Source organism: Eumetopias jubatus, unplaced genomic scaffold (assembly GCF_037043125.1).
Source record: "Eumetopias jubatus isolate StellerSeaLion01/CBP00866 unplaced genomic scaffold, mEumJub1_p1.0 scaffold_7, whole genome shotgun sequence".
In the NCBI taxonomy this organism is placed as follows: domain Eukaryota; kingdom Metazoa; phylum Chordata; class Mammalia; order Carnivora; family Otariidae; genus Eumetopias; species Eumetopias jubatus.
The window spans coordinates 111,419,801-111,441,538 of NW_028274813.1; the positions used below are offsets into that span (position 1 = coordinate 111,419,801).

The window sequence follows — 21,738 nt, forward strand, 5'->3', positions numbered from 1 at the left end:
TTTATTTTATTGCTCACACCAATAGGCTATCTTTTGCAGCTGTTCCCTGAGTTGGGAAAATTCAATGTTTAACTCTGTAGCTTATTAAAGTGAAAAACTCTGCTCTTCAAATACTATCTAAAAAGATTCCAGCTTTGTGGATTTCCATCAATAAAACATGTGCTAAGAGTTGACTTAATGTAAGTAGAAACTTACATTAAGAGGTCTGTGCTCATTTATCCAGTTATCCAGTCTCCCTTCTCTGACCAACGGATGGGCATTTCTACAAAGCCAAAAACAGGGGTATGTTCAGAAAAGAGAGTATCCCTTACCAACTTACTGAAGAATAAAGGCTAAAGTTTTGTTCTTATTAGACTAGTACACTGAACAACTAAGTTAATGCTTCAAAATACACATCAAATATTGCCTTACTGTCTCAGTAAGAAGCAACACATTATGGAAAAATGTATCATTTTTATTCCTTCAAGATCTTGATTTTTATCAACACAATATTGCCAGACCACTTACAGAAAAGTTTAATATTAAAAGTTTTCTTGAGTTTTGATCCTTTTAAAAAGGTGTCTTCATTCACTATGTGCCAAAAACTATATTGTGCCAATGACTTTAAGTGGGATTCTAAACAATCTTATCTCTACTTTGTTACGCTGTGAGGTAACAATGCTAAATTAATAACTAAATATAATAAATAACTAAATTAATAAGTATTCATGATAAGAAGGTAACAGTTTATGTAAAATAAAAGTACAAGTTAACCATTATTTTACTGCTTATTCAATTAAGATATATAGCAAGTCACAAATTACTTATCAGTACATAGGTAAAATCTCAGCTACTCTGAATTTTTTTTAAATGTCATTTCCTTTTTTTTTTTTTAAAGATTTTTATTTATTTATTCATGAGAGACAGAGAGAGAGAGAGAGAGGCAGAGGGAGAAGCAGGCTCCCAAGGAGCAGGGAGCCCAATGCAGGACTCGATCCCAGGACTCTGGGATCATGACCTGAGGTGAAGGCAGACGCCAACCATCTGAGCCACCCAGGCGCCCTCGGCTACTCTGAATTTTTGAGAAGTCATTCTAGAAATCCAACTTTTCCAAAGCACTGGAATTTCAGCTCTTTAAGGATGAGAAGTTGTTTTCAAATACTCTGGGTGAAATTATTTCCACAACATATTTTTTTTTTAAAGATTTTATTTATTTATTTGACATAGAGAGACACAGCGAGAGAGGGAACACAAGCAGGGGGAGTGGGAGAGGGAGAAGCAGGCTTCCCATCGAGCAGGGAGCCTGATGCGGGGCTCGATCCCAGGACCCTGGGATCATGACCTGAGCCAAAGGCAGACGCTTAACGACTGAGCCACCCAGGCGCCCCTCCACAACATATTTCTAACTTTATTTCCTTTTAAGCAGAATATACCAAATATAATTTAAGTATTTCTGAAAAATCTGGAAATCTTGTAGTGAATGTCAATTTTTACAGCATAGTGGTATTCATAGCCACTACTGATATACATAAGCATGGTTCTCTGTGCCTATCTCAGTATCACCAGATTGGCTTACTTTTAGTTTATAGAAAAGCTTTTCATGCTGTCAGCCTAACAACCTACAAATGCCCCTCTGTTCTCATTGCTGCTTCTAATCCATGTGACCTTAGAAACCAAATACTTATCTGAATTGTCTAAAATAAGACTAACCTCTAAAGGGAAGCCTAAGGGATTCTCATACAAGTACAAAAATGTCAACCATACATTTTCATAAAATCTCCCTTAACTATTTGGAGACTTTTTCCTTTTTTGCAACATAATTTTATGGAGAAAATATGGGCTTTATAGTCACACAGGGGTTCAGATCCTACTTTTAGCATTTATTAACTGTATAGTCCTGGGTAAATAATAAACCATCTTCCCTAAAAGTCTGCATACTTGTTAAAAGTAATCACCATCATCACCTCACAGTTGCTATGAAGTTAAATGTGATACTGAATATTAAAAAACAATGACTCTCACAAAGTCGGTGCACAATTAAAAGGTCTACTTTCTTCTTTGATTCACTTAAGTTAACGTGGCAAATATGCTCAATTTTATCAACTTTTATACAGTCAACAAAATTTTCCATTTCTTTTTCAACATTTTTAAGTTCTCTAGTATCTATATATGGTGTTACAGTGTCTCCCACCAAATAGCTTTTGAGTATTTTATGCCTTTCTTGTCCTCTGTAACTGAGACTTCTCCTGCATGGCCCAGGCAGCTGAAATCCTTAGGACTTATACTGGGAACAATGGAGGGGAGGGGGTCTGTGTTGGGAACATGGGAAAGAATGTGCAATCGTTAAGTACTCACACTCTAGATCATGAATAAATTTTCTTTTTTTTTTAAGATTTTATTTATTTATTTGAGAGAGAGAGAATGAGAGATAGCACCAGAGAGAAGAGGGTCAGAGGGAGAAGCAGACTCCCCGCCGAGCAGGGAGCCCAATGCAGGACTCGATCCTGGGACTCCAGGATCATGACCTGAGCCAAAGGCAGTCATCCAACCAACTGAGCACCCAGGCGCCCCATGAATAAATTTTCTAAAGTCAAAGTCTCTGTCTGCCACTTACTAGTAATATAACTTTGGGGCAAGCTAGTCTCTCTAAGGCTTAATTGCTTCATATTTAAAAAATAGTATCAATATCAATCTCTAATAATATGGCCAATTATTTGAAACAAAACAGAGATTTTAAAAACTAAATAAAATAAAAATATATATATTCTTAAAAGTTATCAAAAAGCTGATAAGATACTAGGGAATCATAAAGCCAAAACATAAGAAAGGGCAGGAATTCACAGAGGAAAACAGAATGCTGAAGCGAAGTTAGTCCCTAACCAAAGCCAAACTTGGGCTTTGATTATCACAATCTCATAAAGATAGAAGCCAAGCCCAGGGCCCACCCTAGGTAGTAAGTCTGATAGGAGACCCTATACCATACAACTGGAACCCATAAAATCAACCAAAGAAAAGCTGTTCCATTCTAATCCATCCCCTAAGAACTGTAAGTAAAGTTGCTTTGGCAGTGAACTGTAAAGGAAAAGGGGAAAGGAGAGTTCCTGTCAAACTTTAACTTCTTCAGTAAAGGGACAGATGTAAGTACTTTACGCTCTGGAGGCCAGAGATCTCTGCCGCAACTACTCAACTCTTTTGTTGTAGCTTGGAAACAGCCACAGACAATAAAGAAACAAATGAGCATGCTGAGCTCCAATAAAACTTTATTTATGGACAGTGAAATTTGAGTTTCATATAATTTTCACGTCACAAAATATTTTTTCCAATCATTTAAAATCTAAAAACCATTCTTAGCTTGCAACCTTACAAAAACAGGTGGCACAGAGCAGTCTGCCTTAAGTTGTAATCACAAGACACACCACCACCTAAGCTACCACTATCCTACATACACAGATTTGTGACCCTAATTCACATCACCTAGATGACAACACAAAACAAAACAGGTCCGGCACCTGGGCGGCTCAGTCGGTTAAGCGTCTGCCTTTGGCTCAGGTCATGATTTCAGGGTCCTGGGATCGAGTCCCACCATCAGGCTCTCCACTCAGTGGGGAATCTGCTTCTCCCTCCCACTCTCCCTCTGTCTCAAATAAATAAATAAAATCTTTACAAAAAAAAAAAAAAAAAAAAACAGGTTACAGGCATTTACTGTGCAAATGTCACAAATAATGTCCCAAGAAAAGGCATTATTTAGACCAAGCACAAAGAAAACAAAACACCATGTATGAGAGCAAGCAAACAAAGGTTAGAAACAGATCTACAAAAATGTCAGATATTGTAAATGATCACACACAAAACATAGAATAGCTGCTTACTAATGTTTAAAGCAATAAACAAGACTGAAAATATTTGAATGGAACAAGAACCATAAAAAATGCCTTGAAAGACTTGGGAAACAACTTCTAAAATTGTAAAACACACCAATTAAAACTAAAAAAAAAATGGAACAGTGAAGAAGAAATCACCCATAATGAAAGAAGAAAAATACAAGAAAACAAGATGAAGAAACATTTAAGAAAAAGAGAAAAATTAATAGATATGTAAATTGGAGATTCGGAAAATAAAGTACTGAAATCATAACATCATGCTCTTTGAAAAAAACAAAATCAGTAATGATGACTAGGAGTAACAAATGGTATCTGTAATGCCAACATACATCCCATCCCACATACCTTTTACAATGTTCACACTCTTCCCTACGTTCTCTCCCCCCACTGAACTTGGACGGACCTTTTTAACTGTCTCCACCAACAAAATACAGTAAAGTGAGGCTGTATGACTTCTGAGGTTAGCTCAAAAACAGTAACATGGCCTCTACCTAGCACTTTCTTCCTCAGGAATTCCAATGTTCATACCAGAACAACACTTTTAAAAGCTCCATGGAGCACGCCTGGGTGGCTCAGTCAGTTAAGCATCTGCCTTCAGCTCAGGTCATGATCCCGGGGTCCTGGGATCAAGTGCCACATCAGGCTCCCTGCTCAGCAGGGGGTCTGCTTCTCCCTCTCCCTCTGCTGTTCCTCCTGCTCATGCTCGCATGCATGCTTTCTCTCTCACTAAATAAAATCTTAAAAAAAAAAAAAACTCCATGGAAAAATCCACCTGGAAAGGAACTGAAGCAGAACTGCCAAGCTGAACTGCTCCTGAATTCCAGACCCACAAAAACTGTAAATGATAATAAGCCACTATATTTTGGGCTTAATTTGTTATGCCACAATAGATACCTAACATATAAGGAAATCCTCTGAGTTGTAAACACAGTCCGTCCTAGGGTGCCTGGGGGCTCAGCTGGTTAATGCGGCTGTCTTCAGCTCAAATCATGATCCCAGGGTCCTGAGATCAAGCCCCACATCCGGCTCCCCACTCAGCAGGGAGTCTGCTTCTCCCACTCTCTCTGCCTCTCCCCCTGCTTGTGCACACTCTCTCTCTCAAATAAATAAAATCTTTTAAAAATACAAAAATAGGTGCACTTGGCTGGCTCAGTTGGTTAATTGACTGCCTTCGGCTCAGGTCATGATCCTGGAGTCCCGGGATCAAGTCCCGCATCGGGCTCCCTGCTCAGCAGGGAGTCTGCTTCTCCCTTTCATCCTCCCCCCCCATGCTCTCTCTCTCATTCTCTCTCTCTCAAATAAATAAAATCTTTAAAAAAATAAAAATAAATAAAACATAGTCCTAAATAATCCATGTGACAAATAAGTAAATAGAAAATATTTTGAACTACAACAAAAATACTTGTGAAATGCAGCTAAAGCAATACCTGACAAGGAAATTTATAACTCTAAATAGGTATAACAGAAAAAAACAAAAATTAGGGAACCGTCTATTCAAGAAGATAGGAAAAGAAGAGCAAAATAAACCCAGGACAAGTAAAAGGAAATAACAGAAATGAGAAATAAAAGAAAATATATATTAGAAAGGTCCAGGGGCGCCTGGGTGGCTAAGCTGGTTAAGTGTCTACCTTTGGCTCAGGTCATGATCTCAGGCTCCTGGGATGGAGCCACATTGGGCTCCCTGCTTAGGTGGGTCTACTTCTCTCTCTCCCTCTGCCCCTGCCCCTCCACCCCGTCCCACTCATGCTCTCTCAAATAAATAAAATCTTTAAAAAAAAAGAAAGAGAGAGAGAGAGAAAGGTCCAACAAAGCCAGAAGTTGGGTCCCTGAAAAAATTATAAACTGGCAAACTTCTGGCAAGGATGATAAGGAAAAAAAAGAGAAAGGGATCAGGAATGACGAAGGGGGCAAAAACTACAAACATTACAACAGTAAGATTTTTTAATATAAATGAAACTGGAAAAAATCCTAAAAATAAATATAACTTAGCAAAACTTACTCAAGAAGATACAGAAAACTTAAGTGGTCCCATTAAAACAAAACACAATGACTAATACAAAAAAATCTTCCCACAAAGAAAAGTCCAGAGCCATACTGCTTTATAAGTTCTCCCAAGGAATAAATAATCCAATCTTAAATAAATTCTTCCCAATTCTTTTTATGAAGCTGGCATAACTCTCAAATCAAAAATTCTGGCAAGGACCAGACTAGAAAGAGATATCATAAGCCAACCTTACCCCTGAACTTGTATGCAAAAGTTCCGAACAAATATTAGCAAACAAAAACCAGCATTAGAAGTATAACATACTATAACCAAGTTAGGCATATCCCAAGCAAAGATAAATCCGATATTACTATCAGATGGCCAATTAATATAATCAACCATATTTTAAGAAATCCCTAAAAATTCAAAATTTATTCATGTCTCAAAAGGAATCTTCACAAACTAGGAATTGAAGAAAACGTCCTTAATTTGATAAAAGGTACCACCTATAAAAACCTACAGCATAGTTAATGGGGAAAGCCTAAACATTTTCCCTTTGGTAACAGGAACAAGATAAAGATGACCCCCATATACTTCTATCAACATTATACTGGTGATCCTAAGCAGCATAGGAAGCCAAAAAAAAATAATAAAAGGCATAAGGATTAGAAACAAGAAATAAAACTTTTTATTTGCATATGACATAACTGTGTATATGGAAAATTTGAAAGAATCTATAAGCTCTTGTTAATTTTATAATTTAACAACAAGGACCTAAGAAGACATTTTTCCAAAGACGACATCCAGATGGCCAACAGACACATGAAGAGGTGCTCAAATCACTAATCATCAGGGAAATGCAAATTAAAACTACAATGAGGTACCACATTACACTTGTCAGAACGGCTAGAATCAAAAAGACAAGAAATAAGTGTTGGAGAGGATGCAGAGAAAAAGGAAACCTCGTACACTGCTGGTGGGAATGCAAACTGGTTCAGCCATTGTGGAAAACAGTATGGAGGTTCCTCAAAAAAATTAAAAATAGAAATACCAGATGATCCAATAATTCTACTACTGGGTATTTACCAGAAAGAAAGAAAACAAAACACTAGTCTGAAAAGATATATGCACCCCTATGTTTTGTGCAGCACACTGTTCACAAGTGGCCAGGATATGGAAACAACCTACGTGTCCATCAACAGATGAATGAACAAAGAAGATGTGGTGGGTGGGTGTGTGGGTGGGTGTGTGGGGGTGTGGGTGTGTGTGTGTGTGTGTGTGTGTGTGTGTGTGTGTGTGTGTGTGTGATGGAATATTACTCAGTCATAAAAAAGAATGAGAGCTTGCCATTTGCAACAATATGGATGGGCTTAAGAGAGTATTATGTAAGTGGAATAAATCAGAAAGAGAAAGACAAATATCATATGATATCACTTATATGTGGAATCCAAAAAAATGAACAAACAAAAAAAAGCAGAAACAGACCCATAAATACAGAGAACTGGTGGTTGCCAGAGAGAGGGGGCTTGGGGGTTGGGCAAAATGGGTGAAGGAGAGTGGGAGGTACAGTCTTCTAGTTATGTAATGAATAAGTCACTGGGATGAAAGGTACGGCAAGGAAATAAAAAGAAAAAAAAGAAACAGATATAAATTGATTTTAGTTTCATATTTCTATATGCCAGCAACAATTAGAAAATAACCTTTTAAAGATATCACTACTTAAAACTGCATCAGATAATATGAGTGCTCAGGAATCTAACAAATAATGGACAAAGCACCTACTGAAAAAATGAGACTTAATTATGAATCATTACAGAAATGGAAAGATATCCATGTTCATAGACTATAAGACTCAATGTTGGAAAAATGTCAGTTCTCCCCAAATTAATCTACAGAATCAATTAAGTTTCAATAAAAATCCCAAATGTTGTTTTTACATTGGATTATTTAGTGTGTGTATCTGTGTGTGGAATTTGACACAGTGATTCTAAAATATGTATGAAAGTACAATGGGCCAAAAACAGCCAAGACTCTCCTGATGAACAAGCACAATGTGGGAAGACTTGCCTCACCAGATATCAAAACCTATAAAGCTAGAAGTAGTTAAGAGTGTGTTACAAATACAGGAATAGACAGACCAATACAGCAGAGGACCAAGTCCAGAAACACACCTACACAAAGATAGATACTTAATATATGTCAGATGTGGCACTGAGATCAGTGCAGAAAAGATAAACTTTTCAAAACCAATGCTAGGACAATCAAGTACCCATTTCAGATGGGAATAAATGAAACTAGACCCCACATTATACACAAAATCTATTCCAGGTAAAGAGCAAATTTTTGAAAAGTTAAAACTTAGAACATCTTCTGTAATGTAGCCTAGGAAACGGTTTCTTTAAAAGGGTTCAAAAAGCACTAGCCAAAGTTGATAAATTCAACTATATTAAAACTGAGAAATTCTGTGGATCAACAGGCACCACAGAGAGTAAAATAACAAGCCAAAAACGTAAGATACTTGTAACAAATATAACTGAAGGGCCAGCATCCAAAACACATACACAATTCCTAAAAATCAGTAAGAAAGGCAGAGACCATCTAAAAGAAAAAAATTGGACAAACAACCTGAATAGGCACATCATATGAAGAAAACTCAGATGACTATGAAAAATGTACAACTATATTAATCATGGAAATGCAAATTAAAATCATGAGATACCATTACACCCTTCAGACTCGCAATACTAAGCATTAAGAATGTAGAGCAATGGGTACCTGGGTGGCTCAGCTGGTTAAGCGACCGCCTTCAGCTCAGGTCATGATCCTGGAGTCCCAGGATTGAGTCCCGCATCAGGCTCCCCGAGTCAGCGGGGAGTCTGCTTCTCCCTCTGACACTCTCCCCTCTCATGCTTTCTCTCTCTCTCTCTCTCTCTCAAATAAATAAATAAAATCTAAAAAAAAAAAAAAGAATGTAGAGCAATGGAGGGGCACCTGGCTGGCTCAGTCAGTAGAGCCTGCAACTCTTGATTTGGGGGTTGTAGATTCAAGCCCCATGCTGGGTACAGAGATTACTTAAAAATAAAAATAAAATAAAATAAAATAAATTAAAAAGAATGTAGAGCAATGGGAACTCAAATACTGTGTTGAAGTATAAATTAAAATAATAATTCTGAAAAACACTTTACCATTATCAAAGTTGAGTATGTGCATACCTCACAACGTGGCAATTCCATTGCTACAAATTCTATTCTAGAGAAACACTTGCACACTTGCAAACATGAAACAGTAGAAGTGCACTCACCACCAAATTGTGTGTATAACAGCAAGAAAATGAAATAAACTTAAATGTCCATTAAAACTAGAATGAATAAATTGTAGTGTAATCATAAAACAAAATACTTGACCACAGTGAAATCTAATGAACTATGGCTAATTACAACAACCTAAAACAAATTTCACAAATGCGGAACTAAACGTTTTATTTTATTTTATTTTATTTTATTTTATTTTATTTATTTACTGAGAGAGCAGGGGTAGGGAGCAGAGGGAAAGGGAGAGAGAGAATCTTAAGCAGGCTTCACGGCCAGCACAGAGCCCGACACAGTGCTCGATCTCACGACTCTGAGATCATTACCTGAGCAGAAATCAAGAGTCAGATGCTTAACCAACTGAGCCACTCAGGCCCCCCTGAACTCAATTTTTTAAATCACATAAAATACTACATGAAGTTCAAAAACAAGGAAAACTAAACTATATTGTTTATGAAAAGGTAACCTGAGATTCAAAATTATGAAGCAAAGCAAGAAAATGATAATAAAAAAATTAGGGTATAAGGGCACCTGGGTGGCTCAGTCAGTTAAGCGTCTGCCTTCAGCTCAGGTCATGATGCTGCGGTCCTGGGATCCAGCCATGCATCAGACTCCTTGCTAGGCAGGGAGTCTGCTTCTCCCTCTCCCTCAGCCCCTCCCCCACTCATTCTCTCTGGTTCTCTCTCTCTCTCTCTCCAAAAAATAAATAAAATCTTTTTTAAAAAAAGTTAGGGTATTAACTACTTCCAACAAGGGGGATGTATATCAACAAGGGCAAGGGAAGGGAGACGTACGGGGGAGGCAATCCTGGTTTGTTGGCCTGAGTGATAACAACACAATTCACTTCATAATTTTCTTTAAACTGCAAGTTTTATTCACTCTCCTGTATATATAAATAAAGAGGAAAAGTAACAACTGCATACAACTGCTATGGTAATTTAATACAATAAAGCAACCTACGTAAGTATGGTACCTAGTGTGCATTAAAAAAAACCTACTATAATTATATAATTTTTGTATCCTCCAAAGTTACTTATGGTAGATACTCAAATATATTGTTCAGTAAATGAAACAAATTCAGATGGTAAATACACTTACCATGGAGAACACTGCCTAATGGGTCACATATAGAAAGAACTGTGGATTCCCAATGTTGTACACCTGAAACTAATACAACACCGTATGTCAACTACACTTCAATTAAAAAAACCCGATAAATGAAACAAATTACTTTCAATCACTGGAGTAAAAGACAATTTACATCTGAATGGCTAGGTTCCCTAACTTCCAATTTCTATTCACAAGCCCCAGAGTTTCAATTAATTCTATCCTAACAGATACCCTTCCCTCTCCCTTTAATATTCCCAGTCTCTTACTCTTTATACTCATTGTATACATCCTACTACACATCAAACTGTCAGCAGCTGTCACTGAATGCTTGGAATCTAAAATCTGAGAGGTTTAAGGCAGAAAAGAGGAAAAAAAAAAGCTAAAGTTAGGGAGAGGGAAGGTGTGAGAAAAAAAACAGTGGGGACAGAACTTGAGTTATCCTTACATGAAAACACCCACGACATCAGATCTTTAGTTCTAATCCTTCAAGAAGCCAACAAGCAGAGGGAAAAAAAACAAGTAAACTATCTATTGTCTGACCCAGGTTTCATACAACAATTAAAGCAGAGTAACACTGATACCAATTACTTAATATTTAGGGGCAAGAAAGTGTACCTATGTCCCAAGATACATCTACTTCTGAAATTCTCTTAACAAAAAAAATAAATAAATAAAACTAACAAACACAATAAAGTCCCCTCAAAATATAGGCTCTCTGAAAGAAATCAACCGCTTCTCAATTACTTGGGGGAAGAAACTTTTACTTTTTAATTAATTTATTCCATATGTATTACTTATTAATCCAAAAGATTAAACACAAATATCAGATCCAGATTCATTCATAAAATTATGGTATATCAGCAGAGCAGAATATTATGCCTCCATAAGAAAGATCTGAATGTATCAATATGGAGTGCTCTCCAGAATATATTAAGAGGACAAAAAAAAAAAGAGGTACAGGACAGTATATAAAGATACACATGTACACTACCTTTGGCAGATGAAGGGAGAATACACACATACATCTTACTGGAATGACTGATCAAAAACTCACAAAAATGGTTACCTTTATAGGAGAGCAAGGAGGAAACAGAGAAGAGAAAGAGGGAGATAGAGAAAATGAGATTTCTATATATACCTTTTCATCTGGTGTCTCCTTTTGAACTATGTAAATCTTTCATATATTCAAAGGGTAACATTAACCAAAAAACTAAGGGAAACAAACCCTAAAATGAAAAACAAATGGACCTAACTACATACATACTAAATTGGTAACAATTACACTGAGAAAATAATGATTTCAAGCAACTTTTAAATACAGTACTAACAAAAAGTATATCCTTAGTGAGATACATTCTAAGGGCAAAATGAAATGCAAAGAAATCTTAAGCTCCACTGAGTAGATTTATTTATTTTAAACTACTTTAGGTGTACTTTAAATAAATATATATTAAGTATATATCAATGTTAATAAAAACTAGGATTTTCAATGTAAAAGAGATTAAAACTGAACTTTAAAAAAAAAAGACTGAAAAGGGACGCCTGGGTGGCTCAGTCAATTAACGTCTGCCTTCGGCTCAGCTCATGATCCCAAGGTCCTGGGATCAAGTCCCACACTAGGCTCCTTGCTCAGCAGGGAGCCTGCTTCTCCCTCTGCCTACTGCTCCCCCTGCTTGTGCTCTCTCTGACAAATAAACTAAAAAATCTTAAAAAAAAAAAAAGACTGAAGAAAGAAACCACACAATATTAAATCTGAATTAAAATTATCAATATGACCTCATGCTTTTTTTTCCCTCCAGACAAGACCTGGAAGCAATGACAGCCCCATAACAAGGAGCATACACATACACTTAGAGAAATTGCTGATTGAAGTCTAAAACAGGAAAAGTCCATGGTGAGCCAAGATATCTTATACCCAAAAGTAAGGACTCACTCAAAGACTAATAATGCATTTATGCAAAAAGAACTGAGGAGGGGCACCTGGGTGACTCAGTAGGTTAAGCATCTGACTCTTGATTTCAGCTCAGGTCATGATCTCAGGGTTGTGAGATCAAGCCCCGAGTGAGTCAGGCTCCATGCTCAGCATGGATTCTGCTTGAGATTCTCTCTTTCCCTCTCCCTCTGCCCCTCCCCCTGCTCATGCTCTCTTGCACAAGCGTACTCTCTCTCTCTAAAATAAATAAACAAGTAAAATCTTCAAAAAAAAAAAAAAGAACTGAGGAGTATGCTTGGAGGGGCTCCCAATGTCCTTATCTGAGACAATTTCAGCATCAAAAAAACAATGTAACTCACTATAATACAACACATAAAAATCCAAGAGAACATAAAACCATTCATTGTCACCACTGTAGATAACCATTAGACCAACCGCTCACTCTGAAAATTAGATGAGAAAGAATTAAGCATTTATTTACTCTGCCCTTTAGGAAGAACTATATAGTTCACTCCCAGCTGATGGAAGGTTATAAAGCTCTTGTTAACTGAAGAATGATAGCTAATAAGTGTAAAAGAATTACAGAATTAGAAAAATCACCAATTTTCAACCTTCAATTAAATAACTGATTTGCCTAAGGTTCAATAAAGGATGCTGAAATTATTAGGTAAAGCATACGTAAGAATGGAATTTTATATGGTACCAAAGTATCACCCCCACAGATTATTTCACTTGACGATCATACCAGGAAAAATATACTTCTACAATGGAGAGACAGCAAACACCAACCTTAAACTTCATAAAACTTATATCACTAATAGTGATAGTATGTACCTCCCATAATATGTAACATGAAATATAACATCACCTATGATGTATTCTTGCCAAAACATTTTTTTTAAAGATTTTATTTATTCATTTAAGACACAGAGATAGAGAGAGAGAGAGAGAGAGAGCATGAGCAGGGGGAGAGGCAGAGGGAGAGGGAGAAGCAGCCTCCCTGGTCAGCAGGGAGCCTGATGTGGGGCTTGATCCCAGGACCCTGGGATCATGACCTGAACTGAAGGCAGACGCTTAACCATCTGAGCCACCCAGGCGCCCCTCGCCAAAACTTTTTTAACATGCATCTAATCAAGCCTTTAAAATATAACTTCCAGTTTATAAGATATACAGTGAACAAAAGAACAGGTAAAACAAAAGCACAAAGAAACAATCAAATAACTCTAGAAAACAGGCCACTCTATAAGGAAATGACCTGATCTTCTCAAAGAAATGTCAGTATCATAAGAAAGAGGAGTGGAGGAAGGAGCTTTTCTAGATTAAAAGAGACTAAAAAGAATCAACTGCAATGCAAAAATCTTGACTGAATTCTGGTTTGAAAAAAATCATTTTATGGAACAAATGGAAAATTTTAAACACAGACTGAGTATTAAATGCTATTAGGAAATTACTGCTATTTTTCTTAGGTGTTGGTAATGGCACAATGGTGACTGTGGAGATACCTATTTTCTTTTTAAGTTTTATTTATTTAAGTAATCTCTATACCCAACATTGGGCTCATGACCCCTAGGATCAAGAATCACAAGCTCTTCTGATTGAACCAGCCAGGTGCCTCAAGAATATCTATCTTCTTAGGAGATACATACTGAAGTATTTTGAGGTAAACATCACAATATTCACAGCTTTCAAAAGGTTCAGTAAAAGTATACAAGTGCACATATATATAGAAAACAATAAAGCATATATAGATGGCTATTGGTAACCTGAATCTAGGTGGCAGACATATCAATGACCTTTGTTCTGATTGTTCAACTTTTCAATATTTTCTAAGTTTTTTATTACAAAAAAAAAAGGAGGGGAGAGGCAGGAAGAGAACTAAAAGAAGATAGAGTTGCAAAAGCAAGTAAGGAAAAAATATGATCTAAAAGTCGTTTATAAACACTATCTACATGGTCACCTGAAGAACTTTCTCCCTTACAGTTAAGAAAAAAATCCAGGGATTACTTAGCCCACTATCATCTGATCAATGTAAGTAAACAGATTTCAAACAAATACTTACACACTACAAACAGCAATAGTACTACAATCTGTCAATGATTTAAGGAATGTTTGTCATTGGCAAACAGAACTATGATACCTCATAATGAATCAAAATACATTCTAACACATCTATTAAACTATTAGTAAGAAATCAAGAAAAGCATTTCTTTGAAATTACTGCAAAAGTATGATCACACGAGACAGCTAGCCAACTATCTTTCTAAGATTTACTTTTATTAGCAACAAACTTTGATTAGCCATTTATTCTAAATGCCAATGAAATTCTTTAAATTTCTGATCTCCTATTTAAATATAACAAGAAATAGACACATTTGAGGGGGGAGTGGGGGACTTGTTGAATATCAACTACGTGCCTACTGTTTTACACAAAGTGTTTAATGATAATCTTGTCTCAGGTAAATATTTCCAATTTGAGAAATGAACATTCTTGAAGCTCAGAAATGTTAAATGACTTGCCTATAAATGACAGCTTGTAAGTGATGAGGCTGGAAATTGAACTGAGGTCATTGGAAACCCAGGTTTGAAAGTCCATATTCTTTCCACTTAATTGGCCTTAATGGATTTAATATTTAGACAGAAAAGTCCATCTAAGGAAAGAGTACATTTAAAAAAATACCTTCATATTCAAAGAGCTACATAATGTTAAAGAAAAATCAAAACTGAGAAAAAGAAAAAATACACTCTAAAATTATTGCTGGTTGTAAAAAAGAACCAATTCTTAGCAAGCCAGCTGTCTATGACATAGGACAGCTAGTACTTTCCTCACTGTACATGTAAAATTACACTCCAGTTGCCCGTTGGATGACCCCACTGCCAAAATATGCTAGCAACATAATTCACATTAAAACTCAGAGGCCAAACACCATTTGGAAAGAGCTTTACATGTTTACTATACACATCTCCAGCAAGTTCACCTTTCAAAATTAATAGGTGATTTTCAACAAATATTCTTTGATCTATGATATTCTTTTTTGCCACTCTAAAATAGTAAACTTATAAACGAGAAAATCTACCTAAATCAAACATCCCACAACTGAATATGAGAATATTAGTACAATGAGATTTTAAATTTGTCTGTTGTATATAGGTATGCAAAAATTGCACTTCTACAACATAACTTATGTTTATTCTTTCTATAGGATCAAAATCCCAATATCTTTGTCTCTTTTATGTTTAAAGATACACACAAAATATGTAGAAAAATCTGTACGTTAAAGACTTTTTCCCATTTTAAAATTAAATCCTCTTTGAACTGGATTAGTGACTAGAAGAGGGCACGAGGTGGCTTATGGAGTTGTAATATTCTGCATCTTAATATGGGTGTGCTTACTTGGTGAAAATTCACTGAGGATCTGTGTACTTTTTTGTATACTTTATAATTTATAAAAAGCTTATGTATAAATTTTAAATCCCCAATCTAAAAACCTTTCTTCCTATATCATAGGGATATCAAAGAAATTAAAGCCCAGTGAAGAAAATAGACAAGTAATTAGGAATTTCATTAGGGAGCTATAACAAAAGGAAGCACTATGCAGGAGCACACAGGAGTGGCATCTAACTCAACCTAGAGTAGGTAAAAAAAAAACAAAAAAAAAGCTTCCTGAAGATTGAACTGAGTCCTGAATGGGAGAAGGGAGAGACAGGAAAGGAACAGAGATGCAAAGACAAGAGAAAAAGTACTTTATCTGAGCAGAAACCTCAGTTCAATAAGGGTGGATCAAAGAATTTAAGGAAGAGAGCAAGGAAGGAAAGCCTAGAGAAATAACAGGTCATGAAGAATCTCACATACATGACATGCTACAGTTAAGCTTTATCCTGAAAGCAATGAGAAAACACTAAAGATCTGGGGCGCCCAGGTGGCTCAGTCGTTAAGCGTCTGCCTTTGGCTCAGGTCACAATCCCAGGGTCCTGGGATCAAGCCCCGCATCGGGCTCCCTGCTCGGTGGGAAGCCTGCTTCTCCCTCTCCCACTCCCCCTGCTTGTGTTCCCTCTCTCGCTGTCTCTCTCTGTCTCTCTCTGTCAAATAAATAAATAAAATCTTTAAAATAAAAGAAAACACTAAAGATCTTTCAAAAGGAAAGGACATGATCAGATTTGTATTTGTACTACAAATGTCAATAATAGTATGTTCCATGCTTGCAATCCCAATTTGTGAGAAATTAACCTGCACACTGCCCCTATGCTTTTCACCGTTATGATCCTGCCCCACACCCACAAGCACAAATAAACACACGGCCAACACTAAATGGCCAGGAGTGATCACATGACCCAAGTATACAGACTTGCTAGCAGTCCATGAGAAAAAGAGCTGAGCCAAAGAGATTGTTTCTTAGGAATTCAAACCAGAAAATCCCTGGGAGAAGGAAGAAGTTAGTAAACAGGGGCTCAAGTTAAAACGAGAGCAACCAGGAGGCAAATGTTGGCACAGGAGTGACAGTACTTGTAAGAAGGCAGAAGTTAGGAATAAATGGAAGCTGGGAGATAGAGGAGGAAAAACTGGAGTAGGGAGAAAAAGTAAGCCAAAGAGAAATAGTAAGAGTAGCTAAGACAAATTAACCGTAGAGCACTAGAGTGAAATCTGTCTTTTCCTGCTTCTAGTTTTATTTATTAAACTTCTGTTCTTCTTGAGACCAAGTTGTTTAACTTTTCCTAGGTTCCCTTGTGCATGTTTCCCTTCAAAAAGCACTCTACTACTTACTGTAACTTGAGTCTCTTCTGCAAATGAAACAGCCTAACAAAAAGAGCATTTTAGAACACCTACTCTGGCAGCAGTGCAGAGAATGAACTGGAGGGTAGGGCAAAACAAGAGGCAGAAAAGAGAGAGCAACAAGACCACTTAGAAAGCATTAGAGGAGGGGCACCTGGGTGGCTGGGTCATTAAGCGTCTGCCTTCGGCTCGGGTCATGATCCCTGGGTCCTGCGATCGAGCCCCGCATCTGGCTCCCTGCTCAGCGGGAAGTCTGTTTCTCCCTCTCCTGCCCCGCTGCTTGTGTTCCCACACCCCCCATCTCTCTCCCCCCGTCAAATAAATAAATAAAATCTTAAAAAAAAAAAGCCATTAGAGAAGGACAACAGACATCTGGGGTTAAAATAAAGTAGAAACAGGGCACCTGAGTGGCTCAATCCATTAAGTGTCTGCCTTCAGCTCAGGTCATGATCCCAAAGTCCTGGGATAGAGCCCCACTTAGCGCTCTCCACTCAGCGGGGTATCTGCTTCTCTTCCTGACCCTCCCCCCTCTTTTGCACTCTCTCTCTCTCACTTGCTTTCTCTCAAATAAGATCTTTTAAAAAATAAAGTAGAAAAAAATAAGATAAAAAAATAAAGTAGAAACAACAAAAATAGCAATAAGAAATTATCTGAAATAGCATAAGGGAAAATGTGCAGGACTTAATGATATTGGTAGTAAGGTACAGAGTGGAGGATGATTCACAGGTTCCTGAAGACTTCTGGAGCGGACAGTGGTACAATTCATCAAGATAGGAAATCAAAAACAAAATTTGTTGCAGTTTGCCTCCTTCTACCCCCTCCTTTTTGGAAGGAAGAGAAGCAGAGAAAGTTTTATTTTGTACAAGGCTGAAATGTTTGTGAAATGTGAATCCAAGTGCAGAAGTCCATTAGCAGTGATTCACAGGGGTCTAGAGTTGAAAGAGATCTATACAGCAGCTCTAGACTTAGGAATACATAAAGTTGATGTTAGATTTTAAAACATGACCCAAAATTCTTTGACTTATATTTAAAACTAAGTTAATATAATTTAAAAAATGATGCAAACTAAGAAACTTAATATTTTTGGCAACCATATTTTCAAACATCCTGCACTTCTCCACAAACGAAGACTGAACCAACTTCTAAAATAGCAAAATCCAAATGATTAGAAAAGATGGACTTACAGTACTAATTTCTACTGCGGTTTTACTTAAAAAAAAAAAAAATCTAAGTTTATTCCATTTCCCTCATAAACTATCTACCACTAATATTAACTACGGGAAAAAAACTTAATCACATGTTAGACAGTGAACCTCACTACTGATACCACAATAAGATTTTTTAAAGAATTTAATCACTTGAGCGCCTGGGTGGCTCAGTTGGTTAAGCGACTGCCTTAGGCTCAGGTCATGATCCTGGAGTCCCGGGATCGAGTCCCGCATCGGGCTCCCTGCTCAGCAGGGAGTCTGCTTCTCCCTGTGACCCTCCCCCGTCTCATGCTCTCTCTCTCTATCTCATTCTCTCTCTCAAATAAATAAATAAAATCTTTAAAAAAAAAGAATTTAATCACTTAGGGGAGCCTAGGTGGCTCAGTCGTTAAGCGTGTGCCTTCGGCTCAGGTCATGATCCCAGGATCCTGGGATCGAGCCCCGCATCGGTCTCCCTGCTCTGCGGGAAGCCTGCTTCTCCCTCTCCCACTCCCCCTGCTTGTGTTCCCTCTCCCACTGTGTCTCTCTCTGTCAAATAAATAAATAAAATCTTTAAAAAAAGGAAAAGAATTTAATCACTTAATTTACTAGCTTTAGACATTCAACTCTACCTACACTGTAAATGTTGGATTTCTGTCTTAAAATCTTTTCTCCTCTCATTTATATATTTTTCCCCCAAAATCTATTACTACCATCCCAGAAGTTGATAATGAACTTAAGGCACAAATCCAGCTGCCTCTTGGCCATCAAGATCTGACAGAAGTATAATCACCCAAATCCAACTTGTCACAAATTAAATTCTTTCTTGACAAAAATAAAAATAAAAATCCCATTCCTCTCTCATATCGATTCCCACTTCAGTAAAAGGTACAAGCTAGAAACCTAAATCTTCTATGAACCTTCTCTTTAATCCCAAATCCAATGAAATCACCAAGTCCTGTCTACTCTCAATACCCAAATCCAGACCCACTATCATCATTTGCCTGATATTCCTGCCTTTAGTCTTAGACTACTCTTTAATCCATTCTACTCACTGCAGCCACAGTGACCTTTTAAAAATGCCAATCTGATCATTTCAGTACCCTACTTTATATCCTTCAATAACTTCTTTGATAAATATTATAATCAGCATCAAAGCCAGTCACTCCATGGAAGCTCAGAAGTTCAATGAGAACTTGAGTTATATCCTTTTTTGTAAATTCAATACAAAAGAGTCACCAGGAAATTTGAAATCCTGATAATTACTTAGGACATACATATAACAGCTAATACATTTCAAAGAAAAGCATGTAGCATTGTCTGTAAAAGCAAAGACTAAAAATAATCTCAAGATCATAACAATACTGTCCAGCCCATAAATGAGGCATTTCCATATGCATTGTTGTATGATTTCTAGATCTGTTATTAAGTAGGGGGTAGAGGAGGGGGGAAAGCTCTAGAGTGTATAGGAAGCTACAGAGTGTAAAGTATTTGTAGTGATTTTTAAGAATATAAATTTGAGAATGTATAGGTTTGTACATGCTAGAAATATCACAGGAAGGACCCACATAAAGATGGAAATAGAGGTTGCCTCTAGAGTGAAAACGGGTGGTTGGAGGATATAGGGGGAAGAAAAACTTTTTACTGCATGCTCTTTTGAATCTCTTGACTTTTATACTATGTCGAGTTATTACCTATAATTTTAATATGATGTTCTCCCTCCTCAGCTTCACACACACAAAATAAAAATTTTAAAAGTACTAACTACAAAAACCTCACTACATCCCTATACCAAGGTTAAAATTAGATACTGATCATTTAGTGTAACATTGCATTTTTTTCTTGACAACTCAGAAGTTCAACTTCCACAAAATTTTATTCACTATTATCACTACTGTTGAGAAGGCTGTTGGTAATGACATCAATCAACACTGCATGATAACTGTACTTGCTCCTTAGAAAAGCAAGATAGCAGCATCAGGGAGCAGAAATTTATTATTAAATTGACATTAAAATCTTCAGGGGTTAAGGAAAGCTACAAAACGTATTTTTCCAGCAAATTCAAAACAACACATTAAAAAAACAATCCCCCGGTATCATTCAAAAACAAAAAAAAATGCGTAAAAATCTACAGGAAGGTGGGACAAATGATATTACATGGAGACACTGTCACATCCCTTAGTGTAATGTGATTTAATCCTAAAAGGTCCCTAAATGTCACACGTTCTACAGAAGAGACAAGATGAGAAGCAGGCTGTGTGACCTTCTATTAGCACACACACCCTCTGCTCTGGGCTTCCACACTCCTCCCTGTCCCTCCCTCCTCAGCCACCAGATTAAACCCTCCAAACACGGTGTCAGTTGGTCCCCTTAAGCCCCACGGGGGGGTGGGGGAGCACTAAGTTAAGCAAACATCCCTTCAGGATCTAATAGCAAACCCTTTCAACCAAAGAAAAGAGAAAGATAACAAGGTCTGCCCGAGAGAAAGGCTGGGGGAGAGGCTGCTGTCTGATGGTGTCTACAGAGGTGCTGACCACATCTCCTGGGAGGTGAAAGCATCACCAAACAGACTACCCCAAAGCCGAGGTGGTGGGTAGGGCTGACCGGGAGCGAGCTGGGAGGGAAGGGGTCAGCAGAGAGGGGGTGGGCTGCGATGGATCTGCCGTGGAGCTGGGGGTCGCTATGGGTTAGAGGGCGGCCGTGACTGGGTCTCGGGGGAACTGTGATCAGGTCAGCTTACGGGAGGCCGTAACGGAGTCTGGAGGCTCCATTAAGAGTCCTAAGAGAGTCCGAGGGCGTTTCTAATGGGCTGTGCTAGAGTGGGGGCCCGTGACAGAACCGCCGGGGGTCTGGCGGGCCGGAATGGTATCTGGCCAATGGAAGATACGATGGGTGGGGTCTACCAGGGACCCGGCGCAGTGATCGCGTGTCCGGGAGGCACCCGGGCAGACTCGCTCGCGGGGCGTCTCCGTTGGGGCGGGGCGGAGGGGCCCCGCAGGAGCCAAAGAGCGAGACGGAGACGTGGGCCGGGCCGGGCAGCAGGGCCGCGGGGCGGCTTGGGCGGGTCTTACCTCGGGCTCCGCCGCGGTGGCCACCACAGCCCCCTCCTCTTCGCCAGAAGCCACCTCCTACCCGCAGCTCCAGAGTCAGGCCGCCGAAGACAGCAGAGGCTGAGGCCACCGAGGGTCGGACGGTTCCGGGAGGGTGGGCCCAGCAGCCTCAGGGTCCGGGAGAGCGGCCGCCGCGCATCCCCCGCCCTGTCAGAGAGACTCCGCCCGGCCCGGGCAGGCACATCCCCCGCCGCACCCCGCCCAGAGAGCACGCGTCGGACCGCCGCCTCAGCCGCTGTCGCTGTCTCTGCCGGGGCCGCGGGTGCCTCCGCCGCCGCCTCTCACAGTCCTTGCGGTACTCTCAGCAGCCACAGCCAACCGCCGCCGCGTCCCTCGTCCGCTCAGGCCCGCGCGCCCCCGACTCCGCGCATGCGGCCCCGCCCCGCGCGACTCCCCGGCTGCAGACGAGCAGGCGCGCGCGCACTTACCTCCCACGCCCCCTATCGCCTGCGGGAGCCGGCCAGCCTGCCGGCCCGGC

At 38.8% G+C, this 21,738-nt stretch overlaps 1 protein-coding gene across 6 annotated transcripts in view; it reads right to left on the reverse strand.

Annotated features, from left to right (window-relative positions):
• Positions 1–21,419, reverse strand: part of MYO9A (myosin IXA) — a 291,397-nt gene extending 269,978 nt beyond the window's left edge. For all 6 annotated transcript variants that reach the window (XM_028100036.1, XM_088024883.1, XM_028100037.1 and 3 more), the window contains exon 1: positions 21,222–21,419. The gene's annotated coding sequence lies outside the window, so the exon portion shown is untranslated. The remainder of the gene's footprint in view (positions 1–21,221) is intronic.
• Positions 21,420–21,738: the final 319 nt, after the last annotated feature.